Source organism: Lissotriton vulgaris, chromosome 9 (assembly GCF_964263255.1).
Source record: "Lissotriton vulgaris chromosome 9, aLisVul1.2, whole genome shotgun sequence".
NCBI classification, from domain to species: Eukaryota; Metazoa; Chordata; class Amphibia; order Caudata; family Salamandridae; genus Lissotriton; species Lissotriton vulgaris.
In genome coordinates, this window is record NC_141697.1 from 1129219991 (window position 1) to 1129236717 (window position 16727).

General features: G+C 44.1%; 1 protein-coding gene across 6 annotated transcripts in view; it reads right to left on the reverse strand.

The window, feature by feature from the left end:
* Positions 1-14695, reverse strand: part of TMEM40 (transmembrane protein 40) — a 141064-nt gene extending 126369 nt beyond the window's left edge. For 3 of the 6 annotated variants that reach the window (XM_086939153.1, XM_086939148.1, XM_086939152.1), the window contains exon 1: positions 14429-14621. The gene's annotated coding sequence lies outside the window, so the exon portion shown is untranslated. Of the gene's footprint in view, positions 1-14428 lie in introns of all 6 variants that reach the window. The other 3 variants (XM_086939150.1, XM_086939151.1, XM_086939149.1) reach the window with 3 other exon arrangements.
* Between the last annotated feature and the right edge of the window lie 2032 nt (positions 14696-16727).

Genomic DNA, 16727 nt, shown 5'->3' on the forward strand with positions numbered 1-16727 from the left:
CTACACTGTCTGAGCTCCTGATATCTGAGACCAGTAGGAACTTCACTACCATGCAACACCTGGAATCCTTGTAGAATTGAGCAATCCTGTCATACCTGAGACGGTCCTGGAATAAATCTGACATGTATGACCCGAGACAGTGACATTAACCAGTGATGGCCATGCTCTTAGAGACACAAGCAAGGCTCACTGTCTATGAAGCAAGAACAAAATCTTGTTCAACATCCTCTCTTAAAAAAAATGATCCTCCTCAATGAAGAGACTACTTGCACTACTCGGCTACGTCTGCTACATGCACGTGTGCTGTGAGTGCCCAGCTATCGAAGGGGAAAATATGGCAGCCCGGCTCTAGCCGCCAAGAGAACTTGCTCATCTCAACCAGCTGCCCTGTACTCTATATCCCTATTATGGTCATTATGTCCTAGAAAAGTTAAGAGTGCATGCTGAAAGCTAAATTAATCTACTGACAGACAGGGTTAATTACATTATCACCTGCAGCATTGATCGTTTTGGTAGAGCTGCTCACAGAACATTGGAAGATGGGGGCCTCTCAAGCTCTTTGCGTGCGTCAGCCCTCTAAAAGTGGGTCTGGGACCTCACAATGTGGCAGAAGATGTAGCATGAAAGCTGTGACATCCGGGAAGAGGAGTCAGTATCCAAGCCAGGGTCAACTACTGGTCTCACCTGGAGACACCATTTATTGGATGCCGGGAAGTTCGGATTCGACTCTGAAATAAGCTCAACACCAGCTGGAAGCTATAGCGCTCTTTCTGGATACAATGAAGAGGATGGCATGGGATCCTATGGTTAAGTACTGACTTGGCTCCTGGCTAATAGTGCACTAATCCCAGGTTGAGTGTGGCATTACCAGTGCCTGCCGTACAAGCATCAGTGATACAGATCCTGGTGGCAGAATAGCAGAATGTCAGTTTCCCCAACAGGGATGTACTGCTGTAACTAATACAAGAATCAACAGAAGCAAAGGCAATCCAGAGGTTTCCCAGTAGTATACTCATTAGTACCTCACACGTAGTCAAGGGATATTGGATTTCCAGAGAGACCAGACTAATTTGTGAAAAGGGGAAGCAGAGGAAAATGATGAAGAAAGTACTAAATGGCTGTCGTGGAAGAATATGACCGAAAGAACATGTAGGAGTGCTAGTTTACCAACTTTGAAGTCATCATTCTCGATGGCGCTAAAATAAAACTTAGTCCAAGTTAAATAGTAACGACAATGATAGGGCGCTAGTGACATTAGCCAACAGGGTACACAAAAGATTTCAATAATTCATGGTCATAATGCAAGATTAGAGACAGCAGTGTGCTTTAAAGGGCAGAGGAAAGTGGACATCCTGAATCCGCCACTGAATTTCTGGCTCTGCAGATATGACACAGGTGACAGGCTGATGATTTGTGAACTCAGCTCATAAAGCCATGTCTCCAGAGAATATTATAAATATATATACTACACTTGAGTTACAGTATTTATAAGAACTCTAATAAAGGCATAGTTATCAATCAAAGCTGTAAAATTATTGCTAACATCAGACCTTACAGCACTAACCCGGGTGCACTATCTAAACAACCTACAAATTTAGGGGGGAAAAAGGAATTGAAAATCAAATCAAACTAATGTGCCAATGGTACAGTCTTTGCCTGTGGACAAGAATGGTGGATTGGATCAATCATATATCATAATAACAGCGATCTTGTTAAACACTATGTTGAAGGTTTAAAAGTGCTCTCCCCATTACAGAGAACAATCCAGTGAATAATGACCCTTGCAAGAAAATGGACATCTAGAAAGGGATCCTGTTTCTAAATTCCAGTGATGGTTCAGCGTATTACAGTAAACGTGGAGTTACAGTCTAGCAGCAGATGCCTCTCCAGGTCGATCAATAATGTTGACATAAGAATTAAGTGGTAGAGTTAGTATCCATTTGCCTACTCTTGCTGGGCTACTTCACCTTATACACAGAGACACAGAGAGGAAACATATTCTCATTATACCAAGATAAATTCTGTCCAAGCAAAACAACGCAGAAGATCCTACATGTAATTGCCGATAACGTTACTGCAAACATTGATTGTATCGCAGAGCTGGAGTAAAGAGCGGCTGAAACTGAAGACACTACCACAAAAATGTAAGAATGGATAGAATAGAAAGGTTAAATTGTGGCAGACCTGAAAGCGAAAGTTAAAAGATTTAGAGAATTGTCAATGTTGAAATATCCTTTATATTCTTATTCGCATTCTGTGCAGAGATTTGTGTTCTTTTATTGTTGAATTGTTCAGGCAGGAATTTCAGCGTCTGTCAAACTGGGATTGGGGCTCACAAATCCAGTGGGCATACAGGTTACCTTTTTGTGAGAATCCATCATACAGGCAGGGCCGAACTGGCCGTAGCGGGCACCGGGCAATACCCCGGTGCACTGCACGGGAGGCGGCAGGTTTTGGGCCCCTGGGGGCTGTTTTTATTACAGGGCGTTTTTGCAGCTTAGCTGCAAAATCGTCCCTGTAACAAAATCAGCAGAAAACCGGCCCAGGCAAAGAGCTCGATGGCAACCCCAACGCCCCGCGGGGAGGGGGGGGAACAGCGGAGCACTTTGCCAGGGCCGGTTTTGGTTCCCAGTCCGGCCCTGCATACAGGGTATTCTACAGCACCTAACTCAGTTGAGGATATTACATTTTAGTCCAAGATTAATGTCATTTAACCATTGAATATAGGTGGAGACATGGATTATGCCATTGAAGGAACTGGGTGCACAAGTCTACCTTCAAGAACCATCTAGGTTGAAGTAAATTGGCATGGTAAAATGCACTTTTGTAATAAGGAACATGAGGCCAAAGAGCTGATTTAAAAATTGAGATTGTGGTTACCATTGACTCCATATGTTTTAATTGACTCCATTTTAAATGTACAGTATCATTTTGTGCTCTCGCAAGATTTCGCTTTATGTCTTCTTGCAGCCTCAGAGAGGGATGTTTTTCTTTTTTCCACAGCACTGAGCAAAACAGCCCTGCTGCAACAGAATGTGTGAAATGTGCGTTTGAAAGCGTGAGAGAGGAATGTACTTCTCTGTCTCAGAGTCAAAACACGGAGTGTTGGCCAGTGTTGGCCAGCTTCTGTCTTGACCCTGACTGAGGTGGGTACGGTCAGCCTTGGTTTTACAATAGATAAAGGGAGGGGAAATTTCTAGAAGTCTCTCTCCGTGTTAGTAAAAGGTATTAAAGACAGAAAGTCTTGGCGCTCAGACAGAAGCTCACTCGTGGGGTGGAAGCAATTTTTGGTGTTTCCCATTGAGACTTCTAGATGACTGAAAAGGGCTTCCCAGTCAAGCTGACCAGAATGATGTGTTCTCTCAATATGTGAAGTATAAGCTATAAGTTTATTTGCTTTTATATTTTCATGTTGTGTATACATGCTCTTTATATTTGGTTTGTGCATTTGATAGTACTTATTTCTAGTATTTGACAGTGTTGCTTCTTGCATTGGAAGTCCATTATTATCTGCTTATGTTTTACTCCCTTGCATTTGACATGTGAGTGTTCCATTATTATCTGCTTGTGCTTTATCTCATGCATTTGACAGTTGGATTACTTGAGAGTGTTTTATTATTACTTGCTTGTGCACAAAAATATAATTGAATACATTTGCATGTAGTTTTACCCAATTTATTTGACATCTGGAATAGTCTTTCTGTTAGAGAGTGTTGTACTAATACAATCACATGCTGTATTTTGAAACTACCGTTTGAAGGTTAATTTGCCTCATTTTGTGAGTGCTGAGTCTCCTTTCCAAGTGTTTCTGCCTGCTTTATCAAGTGCCTCATTTTGGGAGTGCTGAATGTCTTGTATTTGGGAGTGTAAAGGAAGACATCTGATGATAAGCAGGCATGGGCAGAACTTGGGAGAGTTTTACTCCTTGGAATTCCACGGAGTTACCTAAAAACTCCACGAGATTTTGTGGAGTTCTGCGAGCTGTGGAATTCTGGGTTGTGGCACTTCTTGTGCTGATTTTTAGCACCAGGAGCTTGTCTTGAGCTGTAAAAATCAGCCCCAGCTGCACGACGCGGTGCGTCAGAGGGCACTGCTTCTTTCTTTCTGCTGCTAGCGTAGATTTTCTACTCAAGTGGCAGCTTTTGCAGCTCGAGCTGCAAGTTTCTCAACGCGACCAGTAGCAACCTGCTGCGACTGCCCATTTTGAGAAATTTCGCCAGGAAGCGATGTAACACTCTTTTTTTTCTCACTTAATGTTGGTGACTTATGTGCAAAATCAAGTGATGCAACCAGGTGCTGGAGTCACATTTTAACTGATGTTGAATAATTGAGTAATTGATCTCAAAAGAAGGTGGCATCATCAGGTCAAATTGATAATTGAATCTCAAAAAGAAGTTGATGATGGGAGCAAAAGCGGTAGGGACTCTGTGTGTCTGAATATAAGACATTTAGTATATACCTTGATAATAGACTATGTAGTGGAATGGCAGGAAGCTTAGATGAAATGGGCCTGTAGTGTCGCCCACCATGACAGTGCCTAAGGGGTTGATTTCCATAGGGGTCGAACATACAGTATTTACCACAGACATAGAAATAAGACGCACAATGGGTGGGTATGGAAGGGTGGGGAGGTGTTGCTTTGGACACAAAACAGAAAAGTGGCAGAGGATTGAGGTAGTAAACAGAGGTAAAAGTAATGATTTAAATGTGAAAATTCCTCTACGGCAGAGGTCTTCAAACTTTTTGATGCCAGGACCCCCTTGTAAAACCTTTTTAGGCGTAAGGACCCCCTTCCGACAAAAGATTTTAGAAACTGGTACTCCTCATCATCAACCACTATCTACAACCATAAATGCGCCTGTTAGACCTCATCACATCCATCCATCCATCCATCCATCCATTCATCATCCACCCACACTTCCACACATCCATCCATCCTTCACCCATCCACCCTTTCATCCTTCCTTCCATCCATACATCCATCATCCATCCATCCTTTCATCCTTCCATCCATGCATCCATCCTTTACCTATCCACCCGTCCATCCATCCACCCATTATTCATCCACCCGCCTTTTCACACATCCATCAATCATTCATCCATGCAACCTTTTATCCATCCATACATCCATCCACCCTTTCATCCTTCCATCCATACATCCATCCTTTACCTATCCACCCGTCCATCCATCCACCTTTTCACACATCCATCATTCATCCATGCAACCTTTTATCCATCCTTCATCCATCCACCCTTTTATCCATCCTTCATCCATCCACCCTTTCATCCTTCCATCCATACATCATTCATCCATCCTTTCATTATTCCATCCATACATCCATCCACCCTTTCATCCATACATCCATCCTTCATCCATCCACCCTTTCATCCATCCTCCATCCACCTTTTCACACATCCATCCATCCTTCATCCATCCATCCACCCTTTCATCTTTACATCCATCCACTCATCTTTACATCCATCCACTCATCTTTACATCCATCCACTCATCTTTACATCCATCCACTCATCTTTACATCCATCCACTCATCTTTACATCCATCCACTCATCATTCATCCATCCACTCATCATTCATCCATCCACTCATCATTCATCCACCCACCTTTTCACACATCCATCCTTTCATCCTTACATCCATCCATCCTTCATCCATCCACCCTTTCATCTTTACATCCATCCACTCATCATTCATCCACCCACCTTTTCACACATCCATCCATCCTTTCATCCTTCCACCCATCCTTCATTCCATCCATACATCCATCCACCCACCCTTTCATCCTTCAATCCTTACATACATTCATCCTTCATCCATCCACCCTTTCATCCATCCATCCACCCACCATTCATGCAACCTTTTATCCATCCATCCTTCATCCATCCACCCTTTCATCCATCCATTCAACCTCCACCCACCCACCTTTTCACACACACACATATATATATATACATACATATATACATACACACACATGTACACACACACACATACATGTATGCATGTGAACAACCCGAATGACAGAGTGCGGGCAGCTAATGTGCGTGTTTATTTAACACTTTTTTATGCACAAAATGCATCTTCCTGTCTAAAGCTACAAACATCATCAAATGCCAGTTTTGAATTCCGAACACAATTGCTGAAATTTCGCATAATTGTGGAAAGGAAGTTAAGCAGACTTTGAACACCCCCAGTTATAATGCGGAGAGGCTTGCAAAAGGACCACACATGTTTCACTCACCCCTTTTGAAGGTAATGTCATGCAACAGACAATCCAAAGGATGATTGAAAGGTTTTCTCCATGTCTGTTTGTTTCAAACGAGTGTTGTCATTCTCACACAGAACAGAAATCCCAATTATCATGCGGGCGGGGGCAAAAAATCACGGACAGCGGAGTGCTGGCAGGGGGAGGGTGGTGCGAAATCCATCCAAGGACAGCAGAATGCGGGCAGGGGTGTGCGAAAATGCACAGACAACGGAGTGCGAGGGGGGGTGGGACCCAGGAGAGGTGGCAGAAAGCAGGCGAGACCAGCAGCCACCATTCCACTGGCACACTAAGATACCTACAGGTTAAACTAGCGCTATATAAAACCTTACAAATTAAAATAAACTCCACAGCAAAGTCCATTGAACTCAAAGGGCTACAGCCTCCTCCCCCAGCCCCCCCAGCTCGTGTATGTGAGCCCTGCTGAAACAGCCTCAGGGATATATACAAAGGCACACCAGAGTACTTCACAGGTCTTCAAAAGACCTTTACTTGTTAATGAGGCTTTAATGTTTTTCACACCTTGGTGTGAATAAGGCCTCCGCCGTGAGCACCTTCAATCAGCCCGACGCCAGGAACTGCACTCTGACAGAATCGGCGACCCCCTTCCTAGGACTCCACGACCCCCCTGGGGGTCGCGCCCCACAGATTGAAGACCTCTGCTCTACGGTGACACCTTTGGAGTCAGAGGAAAACCATAATTGGAAATGCCTTTGGGCACTATTGGCTTTGCTAAAAAAAATTATCCATGCTGCACAGCATCCCCTATGTTGTGAAGCATGGCTAAAGAATTTTTTAAGCCTTTGACACAGCCTGCCGGGTCATTATGTAGGTGTGCATGCATGCACCTACAAAATGACACGAGTATTTCTAAACATAGAATGTTCCCTTTAAACCCAACTGGGACTAGGCTCATCTAGGCAACCCTTACACAAGTACCACATGGAACAACTCTGGGATAGCTCATCTCCCTAGTGGCAATCTGCACCATTAGTAAGATACAAGAAGCTAATTGAGTACCTGGATATTATACAGAAGGTTTGATATTACCATGGGTGTAAGAATATACAGGCCCAAGGATTCGATTAGCGTAACTGTATTAAGGGCCCACTTTTTTTTGCATGTAGAACACAAAGAAAAATGTCTTAGTCCTGATGAGACAGATGCAAATGGAGTTTGTTGAAACATAAACCATTCATCTCTGGTTGTATCATGATTAGGCTTCGTAAGGATTGCTTAAAAGTAGTAAGATTCCCCTTGCAATAATTTAGATATACGACTTTTGATGGGAATGTAATTTGACAGGAATTTATAAATATTTTCACCACTAGGATTACTGCACCACCAACACTTCATGAATTTTTTTGTGTGTACCAATACAATAACCAATCATTTAACCCTTTCGTTGTGCCCGTCGGCCAAGGGCCGTTTCGAGCACTACCTCCATAGTGCTGCGCACATCCGTTGGCCGACGCGGCCCTTGCACTCATCAGAACGCCCGCACCGCGGCGGAATTGCCGCCACGGTTAAGGTGTTAAAAGAGTGGGGCCCTTTTTCCTTTTGTTCATCTATTTATTATGGTGATTTATTAAAAATTTGAAATACATTTTAATAATTTGTTAATGGAAACACAATTGGTGTAGGACAGCGTACAAATGAATCCCACAGGACAGTTGCGCTTGATTTATTTCTACAAAATAACACATCCACTTTTTTTTCTTTGTTGTTACGAAACCGAGTTGGATATTTAACTGAAAAGGAAAAAAACACTGGTCAACTTTTTTTTTCTAAGTGGGTGGGGGGAGCAACAGAGAGTTGGCAGGGAAAAAGGTTTCACAGCGTTAGCTTCCTTGCACAGCGATACAAAAAAGGGAATGGGTTCCTGATGGTTAAGGATGTTCCTTCCCGTGGCGACGTGAGACCAGCTCCTGGTCTCACGTCACCACGGGAAGGAAATGAGAGGATTAGCCCCCGCAGTCTGGAAGCACGCCGATTTCTTATTAATCTAGAGACCCTTTTCTCCACTGAACCGGCCTTTTCAAAGAGAACGGGTGCCTGTGAAGCCCTCTTTCTGGCCACCCCCTTACACCCCGACGCGGCAATTATACATCCTTAACCATCAGGAACCCATTCCCTTTTTTGTATCGCTGTGCAAGGAAGCTAATGCTGTGAAACCTTTTTCCCTGCCAACTCTCGACGGTTAGACGTGGCTATTATATTCAGAGTATTACAAGTGCGGGATCGCAATACTTGATCGCTGGTCACGCGAAGCAAAATAGACCTCCGAGGAATGAACTATATTACTGCATATTTTCTAACTGTTATTGAAAGGAAAGAAAAATAGAGTTCTTTTCTTGACTGAATAGGAATTCCCTGTCCAATTAAGAGTGAAAATACGGACCTTTCAAACCCGATATCGCGTCCCACTGATCTCAGCTTGTGTGTTCCCCTCCCTGACTATATCTGCCTGCTCTGACGAAGGTGCCTTACACCGAAACGCGCGTTGGCGCTACCACCAAGAACGGAAACATTATACCACCTAACTTGCCTTCTTGTAGTTGCACCCCCGCCCATGCAACCATAAATCCATCTTTCTGTTGCAGGCCATGCGATATCTACCTGTCTGAATCGGTTGAATGTGTATGAATGTGAACAACCCCCTGAAGGTGTGAGTGTCTGTTGAGCCCCCTGAATTGTCCTGGAGTGAGTGGAACACTTAACATTATGAAGATGTTTCTTTCCCTATATTAAATGATAGATTGTATTGATTGTGTTTATTAATCCCTGAATTTACAAGCCTTGAATGTTTTTTAGAAATTACTAACTGCATAAAAATCAATAAAAATATATATTTTCTATGAAAAGCATGTTTTGAATCCCATTTATCTGTTGTCTTGGGCCCTAATATACAGTTAATATTGCTCCTACCCTAACAGATTGGATCCTGTGGAGGACCACTCATTATCTACTCTGGCAGGGTGCTTTTTTTTCTATTTGTGTTTCATTCTTTGATTATAGTCACAGATTTATTATGTTTCCTTGTTTTCACCGCCCTCCGCGCCCTGCTGGCATCACGGCCCGCAACTGGAAAAACGCCAATATGACTACTCTTCACTCTCTTCTGGCAGCCTCAATTCCTCCTGCTCCTGAATCTGTTTCTCACCAAGCCTCCACTCTTGAGCTTTGGCTGAAGGCAGCTGCCGACGTTGTAGCTCCTCTAAAGACTATTAAAACCTCACGCCCCCATGACGCCCAGCGATGGTTCACCGACCAGCTGAAACTTGATAAGCTAGCCCTCCGCCAGGCTGAACGTCGCTGGCGCCAGAAATACGATCCTGCACTCAAGATTGAATTTACGACTTTATTAAGCAAATATAAATCTTCCATTCTAGAGGCTAAGACTTCCTATTTCTCACGCAAAATCCTGGAGTCGGCTTCAAAGGCCAAGGACATTTTTTCTATTGTCAATGAGCTCTCCCTCCCCGATCGTATTACCCTCCCGCCCGTTCCCACCCAGGCTTTGTGTGATGAGCTCAACACCTTCTTTCAGGATAAGATTTCCACAATTAAAAACAATATCTCTCCACCTGCTCCCTCCAAATTATTTCCCCTCCCTTCTGAAAACGTCCATAAATTCCACACTTTCCCTCCCATTTCCATCACTGAATTTCACAGCCTTCTCCATAAAGTCAGTTCTGGCTCCCCTAGGGACTTCTGCCCCCCACATATCTTCAAAGAAATCTTTAGGCTTTGCCCCGACCCTGCCCTGGCCCTCCTCAACTCCTCCTTAACATCAGGAGTTGTTCCAGAGGCTTTTAAGCAAGCCATAGTGCTACCCATCTTGAAAAAGCCCAGCGCAGACCCTCTTGTGATGAGCAATTACAGACCCATCTCTCTCCTCCCGTTCTTAGGAAAGATCTTGGAGACATATGTAACCAAGTGTCTGAGTACCTTTATGGAAACCTCTTCTTTCCTTGACACTCATCAGGCTGGCTTTCGCCCACTACATTCCACAGAGATGGTGATTGCGGCAGTAATGGACACACTCAGAACTGGTGCCGACAATAATATCCCCCAAGCCCTTGTACTGTTAGATCTGTCGGCGGCTTTTGACACGGTCGATCATACCATCTTGATCGACCGTGTCAGCAACGCCGGCATCCGCGGCGTCGCCCTTGACTGGGTTTGTTCCTTTTTGCAAGGCCGTTCCCAGGCAGTTCACCTTTCCACCTTCTCTGCCCCTTTCACCCCCCTCACTTGTGGTGTTCCCCAGGGTTCAGCTCTTTCCCCTCTCCTCTTTAACCTATATATGCAACCACTCATGGCATCCCTTCGCCACTCCCCAGCTACTATATACAATTATGCAGACGACTTGCAATTGATTTTCCCCCTGGATACCTCACCCTCTTCCCGTCTTAACATCCAAACTACAATGTTACTCATCTCCGACTGGATGGCTCATAGCCAACTCAAGTTGAATCCGTCTAAAACAGAACTTTTTCTGGTGGGCGGCCCTACCAACCCTTGGGATGATAACTTCTGGCCCCCTTCCCTTGGCTCCCCCCCCTTGCCCAGTCAGCACTGTGAAAAGCCTAGGAGTGATCATCTCTGAGGACCTTTCTATGAAACCTCAGATATCTGCAGTAACATCATCCTGCTTCTTCCAGCTGCGCAGGATCCGCAAGATCTGTAGATTCTTAACCAGAGAGGCACTCATACTAGCCATATTGGCTTTGGTCATCTCCAGGGTTGATTTCTCTAACATCTTGTATGCGGGGATCCCTGCCTACCAGCTTCAAAAACTTCATCTTATTCAGAACCAGGCTGCCCGCCTGGTGTTTCACCAACCCAAACGCCAGCATGTTTCCCCTCTTCTGAGGAGCCTTCATTGGCTCCCAGTGGCTAAACGGTGCTCCTTCAAACTGGGCTGCACTTTATTCAAATCCCTTCACAATCATGCCCCCGAGTTCATTTCCTCTAAACTCAAGCGCTATCTCCCATCCCGCAACCTTCGATCCTCTGTCGATAATCTCCTCTGCATTCCATTGAACCGCCGCAAAAAACACGGCGGCCTTCGTTTTTCCTTTTTAGGCCCCACCTTCTGGAATTCCCTTCCTTCTTCCTTTCGCCATTGTCCCACCTACGAACTGTTCCGAAAAACCTTGAAAACTCACCTCTTTAAGTTAGCCTTTGAGTAATACTTTCTGCCCCGGTTCGTTATGTCTGTTATGAGCGCCAAGAAACCGTCTCGGTGTACGTGCGCGGTACAAATTTTTTAACATAACATAACATAACATAACATAACATATGTTTACATGTGTGCTATTTTGTCATCCTCTGCTAGATAAAAAAACAGCTATCTTTATCTCCAGGTGGATCTCTCCTTACACACTATCGCAGATTGAAACCTCATTATCTAAAACCACTCCCATGTCTCTCCTCGTGCACTACTTATACACAAAGTCTAAATTAGCTAATTAACTCTTATTTGTCATCCATCTCACATCTACACGTGTCATCGCTATACTCCACAGAGTTCCAATCCATGTTAGTCATCTTGTTACAGTAATGTAATGCATTGCACCGCCTGCCTCTTAGTAACCCCACCTGTATCATATTGCTATTGCTTATGGGATATGTCACAACTGACTTTATCTGTAAAATTTGACAAACTTTGAGTGGAAGAAACTTTTATGACTAACAATGACTACAGCCATTACTACCCAAGACCCTCTAAATGGTACAAACCTGTCAGAATTAAGATCTCTAGTAAACTACACTAATGTGTTATACCCTCAAGGTGGCATTACCTTGGGATTAGTGAACTTTTCCCAGATCAGTGACCAGAGGTACCTGAGGCCGGTGGGGAGAGGCCCTTTTCCGTGATACACCAGATCCTCAAATAGCAGCAGCGTCCTGTGACACCTGAGATCTTCTGCAAGGGCACTTCCTATCCATACACGGGATCCGGTCACAAGAGCACCAGCTTGTAATATCAGTGATCTTCTAGGAATGACACAAACATGTGTAACCTGAGACCCGCATTGAGAACCTCTGATACCAGAGATGTGTGGTAAAAAATATTAACATGTGAAACCTAAGACCCATATTCACATTAACGTGATATCTGCGATATTCTGTGAATTATACTAACACGTGAAACCCAAGACCCGCAGCTACACCAAACTGTGAATCCGGAGATACTCTCTAAGTGACACAAACTTGTGAAATCCGTGAGACGCAGAGTCGCGCGTGCCTGTGATCCCAGAGATCTCCTGTGGATGACACTAACATGCGAAACTTGAGACCAGCAGTTGCGATAGCCTCTTACACCAGAGATGTTAACTGCTGTGATGTCACTTCCTGTGATACTACCTAACTTGGAGAGTCCCCCCACTTCTTTTTTAGGACTTGTGCCCTGGTTACACTTACCTGTGATCCAAGAAGTCTCCTGTGGATGGCACTAACATGTGAAACGAGACCAGCAGTTACGCTAGCCTCGAATACCAGGGATGTTCATTGAATAAAACTAATATGAAACTCGAACCCCGCAGAGTTACATTAACCTGTGATCCCAGAGATCTCTTTGGATGACATTAACATGTGAAACGTGAGACCAACTGATTTACACTAACCTGAGATACCAGATGTTTTTGGTGAATGGCGCTAAGATGTGAAACCTGAGTTATACAGAGTTACACTAGACCCTGATGTCAGAGATGTTCGGCAAATAACAATGACGTGAAACTTGGACCCACAGAGTTACACTAAGATGTACGACCTTAGAATGTCTATGAATGACCATAAGAAGGGAAACTTGAGAACCACAGAGTTACACTAACCTGTGACCCCTGATGTCAATGGTAAATGGCACTAACATGAGAAACCTGAGAACTGTAGTTACACTAGCGTGTGATCCCAGAGCTCTCCTATGACACATATACGGTTTGACCACATCTCCCCCGCCCTCAAAGGTCCCAAATGGCTTCCCATCGAAGGCAGATCCTGCTACAAGACCGCTTGCATTACGCATAAAGCCCCTCATCAACACACCCCAGTGTATCTTTCAGATAAACTCCACAAAGCGGGCTGCTCGAGAGAAATGAGGACCTCTAATACTCTCATGCTAGTCCCTCCCTTATTAAAAAAGAAACCTACTCAAACACGCTCTTTCACTGGAAATGCACCTACTCTGGAACTCACTCCCTACAGACCTACGCTGCAACCCCTCCTACCTCAGCTTCAAAAAAGACCTCAAGCTGCACCCTCTCAACAAATGCTGGAGTCCTTAATCATTGCCACCTTTTCACAGTCGCACAACCCGCCCCCTACGGTACTAGGTTCCTGCTACATTATACCTGACTCACTTCCCCCCCCTCTTACCGCTCCTGTATTTACTTCTACCCTTCCCCCTAGTAATTACCGCCTACTCCCGCATGCTATCACCCTTCCCATCTCCCTCCTCGGTTCCCCCCCTACTTTTTACTCCCACCCCCTCATCCCCTACCATCCCCGCTAATTTTACTATTCAATACTGGCTAGGGTCCAATGGCATTCCTTATTTATAGTCCCATGTCATTACCGTTCTGTGTAGATTGCTCTAATTGTCCTTCTTTTTACCTTGTTGCGCAAATGTTGTATTGCAATTTTTTTTCATCACCTAACCATTGTAAAGCGCTCTGATACCCTTGGGTCTAGCAAGCGCTATATAAAACCTTATAAATAAATAAAAATAACATATGAAACCAGAAGCCCACAGTGACACTAGCCTGTGTTACCTGAGATCGCCTATCAATTACAGTAATGTGAAACATGAACCCCACAGGTACACTCACCTGTGACACCTGAGATCATCTGTGAAGGACACTAAAATGTGAAGCTTGAGACCCACAGAGTTACACTAATCTGTGCTACCTTTATTTTTGGGGTGAATTGTATTTACAGGTGAAATCTAAGACAGGCAGTTGCACTAACATGTGATACCTGTGAGCCTACAAGAATGCCATTAACCTGGGGTACCTGAAAATCAGTACAACCCGGATCCGCCGGGGCTAAGAGTAACATGAATCTGTAACACCAGAGGGTATCGGAGAGTGGTACCCATCCACGTGACATCAGAGATTCTTAAAACATTGGCACTAACCTGTGAAATCCCAGATGCTCAGAGAGTGGCTCCTTCCTGGCTCTGCTGCTGGAGTGGTACAAGCCAGTGTCACTCAAATAGTGCCTCTGCCTGACCTCCGACGCTGGAGCTCCTCGGACAGTCGACGAGAAGTAGGACACTCTCCGAAGAGCACCGTCAGCCTTTCCTTCCTTTTCGTCTTCCTCCTTTCCCTGGTTTCGGTTTGTCTTTTTTGCTTTTGGAAAGTTTGGGTGACGTCTACCTTCCAGCTCATCCCGAAATCAGTGGGCGGGGCCCAGTCAGATGAATAGTCAAAAGAGAGGCGGGTTAAGGGGCAGACCTGTTCGTCTGCATAATGAAGCCGGGCGGGGCGCATCTACCTGGGCAGGTTGAGCGTGAGAGACACAAAAGAAGGACGGCAAAGATGCGTCAGAGTGAGTTATCTGTCAACGATGCAAAAACGTGAGCATCCCACGTGCTTTTCAATGCACTGCTCGCGGTAAACGACTCACCAGACTACAGAACGTCATTTGTAGATGAAGAAACCTCCGTAGAGTTACTTCAGTGGGAATTACTAATACTAAACTGAATCAATTAAACGTATTAGTGGTATGTTAATCGTTTCCATGTCCTTTAATCTTAATGACATCAGAGGAAGTGACATCATATGACAATTCCATGATAACCGCATGCCTAGCATAACACCGTAAAACAGGCAAATGTCTATTGTGGATGCCACCTATGGTGATGACTTCATCTTTCAAAGTTCTGGGACATAATACTTACCTAAATTGTATTAAATGAGGAAAATGAGTAAGGAGACCTCTTCTAGGGGGTTTCTCCCATCAAAATTGTTTTGAAAAGAATGAGGTGAAATAGTGCACTTTAAAGCACAATTTTCACATACAGTTGCTGAAATGCCATAGGCACTGAAAGGACAATCATTAAATATTCAAATCCTTTAATGGTGTGCCAAGCCAATGAAACAAAAGTAATTCCCCAGGAGTTAACCCTATTTTTTCAAAATGCTGTCAGGATGCTCATACATGTCAAAAATGTGCTTCATTACACCAGGGCCAGCATTTTGTCATGGGTGACTCCATGATCGACGGGTACCCCAGTATATAAAACAAAAATGACATAAAATATGCCAGTGGCAGGATTTTGCAATTTATGCCACCAATAAACTAAAGGTGACCTGTCAGATTCCTGCTTACGTTTCCTCGAAAACGCCATGCAAGATTGTGAGGTCCCAACTTCCCCCAGTCACTGATATACCCAACAGAGTCAAAGCAATAACAGTAAACCAGGGGAAACAGGGAGGAAAAAGAATATGTCCCATGACGTTCCCCACTCATGGATTGGGCCAGGAAACCAGGAGAAATACCTACCAAAAAAAGAGATAGAATGTGTGAGTATGAATAGATATGCTGCCTGTAGATATTATTAACAAGGAACATATGTAATGTTAAAGTATCAAAATCATTCCCTTCTTCCACTACATGCCAGCAGGGTAGTTCAAGCGGTTTTATAGGCTTTGCCTTCAGAAAGAAAAGGAGAGGTGTCATTGAAAATATACCACCATGAAGAAGAAAGATTATTTATAGGGGAGCTCGATAACACCCAGCTGGGGCTACTAGAAGTGACTCTTGAAACAGGTATCTTGAACAGGACACAAGTACTTAAGCATCCGGTCATACAAAGCAAACTTAAGCTTAGTATTTGAACAATAGTAAAATTTCTCCTTGGCGTCATGAGAAAAATAGCAGGGAATTCCTTATTTCTTTCAGGAATGCACTGGTACGATTAAAGGAACAAAAAAGGTATAGAAAAGGGAAAAAACGAATCTGCAGAGACAAGGTAACTAAAATCAGATAAGTATTATAATATCAGAAAAATAATACACTCATAGTCAACGCTAAAGTGCTGTTACTGTATTTGCAGAATGTACTGGCTGCTTTTCTATTATTGTTGCAGGGGAGAATGCTGCAGTACCGCGGACGCCGACGAATCAGAACACCAAAGAACCAATGGATCCGGGAGAATCGCAGGGCTGGACTGGGATCTGAAAGCAGCCCTGACAAATTTCTGAAGACCGGCCTCCTTCCGGTGCATAGTGAGCGAACGCAGTGAGTGAGCTCGACAGCTACTAGGGGCTTTCGGGGGGTTCTCCCCCCCAAGAAAAGTTTGGAAAACGACAGACCAAAATGGTGAATTTTACAGCACATTTATCATTACATATTCACTTGTATCAACTTTCAAAGCACAGTAAATAGTGGATGATGACCTTAAAGAGCACCAGGTTACCCACCCAGTCATA